Genomic DNA, 6,030 nt, shown 5'->3' on the forward strand with positions numbered 1-6,030 from the left:
CTGACTCCTGGTTTTTATTGATGAGACTAATTAGGATCACACTTTAGAGGTGGTGGGGGAGCTAATCTTGGTAGAGGAGCAGTCTCAGGCTGTGGCCATCTTGAAGAAAGACACTGCGATTCATACTTTCACACTAGCAGCATCCGTGCTTAAACCTGAGGAAGGCCTTGCCATTCCCCTGAACTGAACCTGGGAAGACTCATGCCCATGGGTCTGAGGCATTAAGAGTCTTGGACATGGCTGTGCTCGTGTTAACAACACACATTCAGGGCTTCATCCACTCCCCAAACTTGAAAGTAGACATCTATTCTTTGCTCCAAACCAGATCTGACCCTTTCTGCTTTCACTTGGATATGTACAAATTGTGTCACTAATACATGAACATACTCCGTTAATTAAAGGGAGGATTCAACTTCAAAAGTCCTGCTGCATGGCCACCTGTCCCCTGGCCAAGCATGAGAGTGTACCTCCTTCTTGACAGTTTTTTTAAAATTTGCTTTTGCATAACTTGGGCTCCATGTGTGAATTAACAACACAAGTGCTGCCCCACGTATACACGCTTCCGCAGTCTGCCCTTACTGTAATCTGCGAAGAACCTTCTGTCTTAGCACATGCAGGGCAACCGCATTCCTAAGGAGATGAACACTGGTCATTTATTTGTGCTTTTCCATGTTAACAGGCATAGGGGTTATTCTATTGTATACATTCCTATTGTGATTACATCCTTGTGTCAGAGGTGGGAACTTTGGGCTTAGGGTTTGCACCTTTGGATTTTAGTAGCTACGTTCAACTGTCCTCCAGAAATACAGTACTGACTATTCTCTCATCAGTGTGGACCAAGTGACAAGCGGATGTCTGTCAGTGTGGACCAAGTGACAAGCGGATGTCTGTCAGTGTGGACCAAATGACAAGCGGATGTCTGTCAGTGTGGACCAAATGACAAGTGGATGTCTGTCAGTGTGGACCAAATGACAAGCGGACATGTGTGTTGTACGTTGTTGTTGCCTGTGTATTAATGGCTCTGGTGTTTGGAATTCTTCTGAGTTGCCTAGTCTCTCTACTGAGCTGTTGATTATCTCCCCCCGACCCCACCCCATGTTTCAGGGTGTGCTTTGCCTCTCTTAGGTGCCTATGTGGTCTCCAGTACCTCATCTTTTTTAAAGTTAAAATCTGAAGTTAGCATGCAGAGTAATGAGTTTCATTATGGTATTTTCACACACACACACACACACACACACACACACACACACACACACATCACTATACTTTTCAGTTTTTAAATTTTGGGTTTTATAGGTGTTTTGCCTGTATGTATATCTGTGCACCACCTGTGTGACTGGTGCCTGCAGAGGCCAGAACAGGGCATCAGAGCCCCTGGGACTAGAGTTGCAGATGATTGTGAGCTGCCATGTGAGTGCTGGAACTTGAACCCAGGTCCTCTGGAGAACAGCCCATGCTCTTAAATGCTCAGCCATTTCTCCAGCCCCACTATACTTTATCCTATCCATCCTTTACCCAGTTACTCTCCCTATCCCATCTGCCCACCTCTTCCTTCCCCTTCCTTCCCCCAAATAGTCCCATGCACTGTGATGTCACACTATATTCTCTTTTCCTTTCTCCTCTTCCATAGCCTCTTTTGGTCTCCTTTTAAATTTCACTACACAGCTTAATAAAATTCCCTTGTGTGTCTGGGTCACATTTTCTTTCCCTGTTCATCTGTTGCTAGATATCTACCCCTGTTCCATTTCTTAGTTATTATGAATACTACAGCAGTAAACATGGCTATGCAATTGTTTCTGTGGTATGTTGACTTGTGTTCTTCAGGTATACACACAGGAGTGGTGTGGCTCATCACATGTCATTAGTTCTATTTTTAGTTTTTTTGAGGCACATCCATACAGATTTCTATAGTGGATGCATGTGATGGTTGGTGTTGTCTGCTTGATAGAATCTAGAATGACCTGGGAGATGGGCTTCTGTGCATGCCTGTGGGGATTAACTTGATTCATTGATGTAGGAAAACCCATCTTAATTTTTAAAATTATGTGTGTGTGTGTGTGTTGGGGGGTATTCGAGTGCCATGAAGTTCATGTGGGAGCCAGAAGGCAACTTGCTGGAGTCAGTTCTGTCCTTGGATCTCAGGGATGAATCTCAGCTACTGAGCCATCTGAATGGAGGGCAGGACCATTCCCTGGGCAGGGAATTCCGGACTGCTTAAGTGGAGGAGGGGGATTGGGCAGCTGTGTGTGGTCATTGCTGTCCTCTGACCTCACCTGTAATGTGACCCCAGCCTTGACTTCTCTGGGATGGCTTTACTGTAGGTGAGCTAAAACAGCCCCTCCCCCTTCCTGAAGCTGTTTTCTAGAGTCTTTTATACAACATCAGGAAAACAAGCAAGACATTTACCTCTCCACCAGTAGTGAACAGATCCTCTTTCTCCATACCTCCCTGGCATTTGTTGCCATTGGTTTTCTTGATAATAGTCATTTTGAGTGGTGTGAGATGGAATATTAAAGCAGTTTTAATTTGCATTTTCCTGATGGCTAATAACATTGAACACATTTCCAAGTGTGTGTCAGTCATTTGTACTAATTTTGAGAGTTGTGTACCCACTTTACTAGGCCACTTGTGGTAGTTTGAATGTAATTGGCCCCCATTGTCTCATGGGGAGTGGCACTATTAGGAGGTGTGGCTTTGTTGGAGTGGATATGGCCTTGTTAGAGGAGGTGTGTTACTGTGGGGTGGGCTTTGGAGCTTCTTATGCTCAGGATACTGCCTAGTGTTTTAGTTGACTTCCTGTTGCCTACAAGATGTAAGACTCTCAGCTTCTCCTCCCTTACCATGTCTGCCTGCACCCTTCCATTGCTCCCCACCATGATGATAATGGACTGAACCTCTGAAACTGTAAGTAACCACCTCAATTAAATGTTTTCCTTGTAAGAGTTGCCGTGGTCATGGCGTCTCTTAACAACAATAAAAACCCAAACTAAGGCACCATTTATTGACTGGATGATTTTGGTGATACTTAAATTTTTGCAGTTCTTCATGTATTCTAAATATAAATCCCATCTCTGATATGTAGCTGGCAATGGTAGATCATTTTCTCAGTCTATAATCATTTTGGTGATTATTTTTTGCTGTGCAGAAGACTTAAATTTCATGTAATCTCATTTGTCTATTTGGGGATTACTTCTTGTATTATTGAGTCTCAAAAAGGCCTTGCCTACACTTCTCTCTTGAAATGTTGCACTGGCATGGCGTGCTAGCAGCTTCCAATCATCAGGTCTTCACGGTTTGACCATTTTGAACTGGTTTTCGTGCAGGCTGAGAGGTACAGGTGGAGCTCCACTCCTCGACAGAGACAGTTGAGTTCTCCCAGCACCGTGGTTAAAAAGACCATCATGCTTTCTCACAGTATTGGTTTCTACTTCAATATATATTTTTATATTCTCTTCACATACAAAAAAAATCTTTTATTTAAATTTACAGTTTTAGCTTGCCTTAGGTTTGCCATAGTTTTTTTTTCCTTTTCTTTTAGACAGTGTCTACATAGCCCTTGTTGTCTGGAACTCACTATATAGACCAGGCTAGCCTCAAACTCACAGGTATCTATCTGTCTCTGCCTCCCAAGTGCTGGAATTAGCCACCATGCCTGGCTTGCCATAGTTTTGTAAAATTTTAATTGATTTTTTTAAAATATTCTTTTAATTGAAATAAAATTACCTTACCTTTACCCCTCCCTCCCCTCCCTTCAACTCTATCCATGTTCCTTCCACTCTCATTGATAGCCTCTTTTTCTTGATTATTATTGTTACACTCATATATGTCTATATATGCACAAATATGTAAATACAACATGCTGAGTACATTTTTGTTGGCAGTGTGTATGTGGTTTCAGGGCTGACCACGATGTATTGAGCAACCACTAAGAGCACCCGTCCGTGGGGGCAGCTCGCTCCCCTCCCAACAGGCATTAGTTCCCTGTAGTTCTTTGTATAGGAGTGGGACCCTGTGAAAAATTTTCTCTTCCAGTCTTACGATGTAGCCATTTCTAGGAAAGAGTACTCCCTGGTACTCTGGCTTTTACAATCTTCCAGCCCCCTCTTCCACAGTATTCCCTGAGCCATAGATGCAGGAGCTGTGATACATAGACGAATCCATTAAGACTGAGCTCCCGATGACCCATTGATCTCTGTGCTGTATCCAGTTGTGGTTTTCTGTGATGGTCTCTGTTTGCTGTAAAGACAGACTTCTTTATGAGGGATGGTAGCTCCAATTATCTGTGGGCATAAGTATAAGATTTAGGATGCAGTAATGAATACATCCTTACACTAAGGATGTAGTAAGGAGTTATATCCTTACACTGGGCTGGCCTAGCAAAGTGGCAGTAGCAGATGCTTTTCTAAGGCCATGACCATGCTCACCCTGGGAAGCAAGGGACTCTAAAGGGGCTAGAGAGTTCTAAACAGAATAAATAAAAATGGTTAAGAAGTACCTCAAAAAGTGTTCATCACTCTTTGCAATTAGGGAAATACAAATTAAAACAGTCCAGGCATGATTTCCCTCCTGTTGAGTGACCCTTAAGTCCAGTTAGACAGCTATTGGTTACCACTTACATGTGAGTACCACTTACAGGACTTTATGGAGATTTTGCCATGCTGGTCATTGTCCTGACTTGTAAGATGCTGCAGCTGGATAGAACTGTTTATCTGCTTCCCTCCCTTGGCAACTTGCATAGTATTTTCTGGAACCATTGACACTAGACCATGAGAAAGAGACTTTCAGGATAGATCCAGCCTGAATCATCTGAGTCCTGGGTACTAAGTTTGTGGTATCTTCAGCAATACCCCAGCCCCCAACCCCTGAGAGGCAACCAAGGGCTACCTTGGAGGTCTAGGTTGTTTTGGGAGCTACTTGTACTACCCTGACCAGCCACTGAAAGATTTCTCATGCCTGGAACTGGGATTTTCAGAACAGGACTTTATTTGCCAGGGAATTAAGGTCAACAATTGACAACTAGGACTTCGTAAAAATAAAAAGCTTCTTTCTGTACTGCTAAGGAAACAGTCATTTGAGTGGAAGAGAAAACCCACAGAACAGGAGAGAATCTTTGACAGTTATCCATCTGGCAGAGGATTAAGGTCTGGAATATACAAAGAACTAAAAGTGCGGGGGGGGGGGGGGGGGGGGGGGGGGGGGAAGGAGACAAATGGCCCAATTAAAAAAAAACGGGGAATCTAAACAGATTAAATAAAATGGTTCAGAGACACCTCAAAAAGTGTTCATTATCCTTAGCCATCAGGAAAATATAAATTAAAACAATTTTGAGATTTTTATTTCATCCCAGTCAGAGTGGCCAAGATTAACAGAACAACTGATAACCAATGCTAGTGAGACCTTGGGGAAGGGACCTCATTCACTGTTGGTGGGAGGGGACCTCATTCACTGTTGGTGGGAGGGGACCTCATTCACTGTTGGTGGGAGGGGACCCTCATTCACTGTTGATGGGAAGGGACCTCATTCACTGTTGGTGGGAGGGGACCTCATTCACTGTTGGTGGGAAGGGACCTCATTCACTGTTGGTGAGAGAGGACCTCATTCACTTGGTGGGAGGGACCTCATTCACTGTTGGTGGGAGAGAATCTCATTCACTGTTGGTGGGAGGGGACCTCATTCACTGTTGGTGAGGTTGCAAATTGGTGCAGTTACTTAATCAATATGGAAAATACTCAAAAAATAAATCTACCCAGCTATACTACTCCTTGGCATATGTCCAAGGAATCGACATCCTACTCCACAGCTACTTGCTCGGCCATGGTCATAGCTGCTCTATTCACAATAGCCAAGAAATGGAAACAACCTCAATGTCCTTCAGCAGATGAATGGATAATGAAAATGTGCTACATGCACACTATGGAATACTATTCAGCTAAAGAAAAATGAAATCATGAAATCTGCAGGTAAGTGGATGGAACTAGAAAAGATTATACCAACTGAGGTAGCCCAGACCCAGAAAGACAAAGGTGGCAT

This window comes from Peromyscus californicus, unplaced genomic scaffold (assembly GCF_007827085.1).
Source record: "Peromyscus californicus insignis strain IS unplaced genomic scaffold, ASM782708v3 Scaffold_6__1_contigs__length_162567912, whole genome shotgun sequence".
NCBI lineage: Eukaryota > Metazoa > Chordata > Mammalia > Rodentia > Cricetidae > Peromyscus > Peromyscus californicus.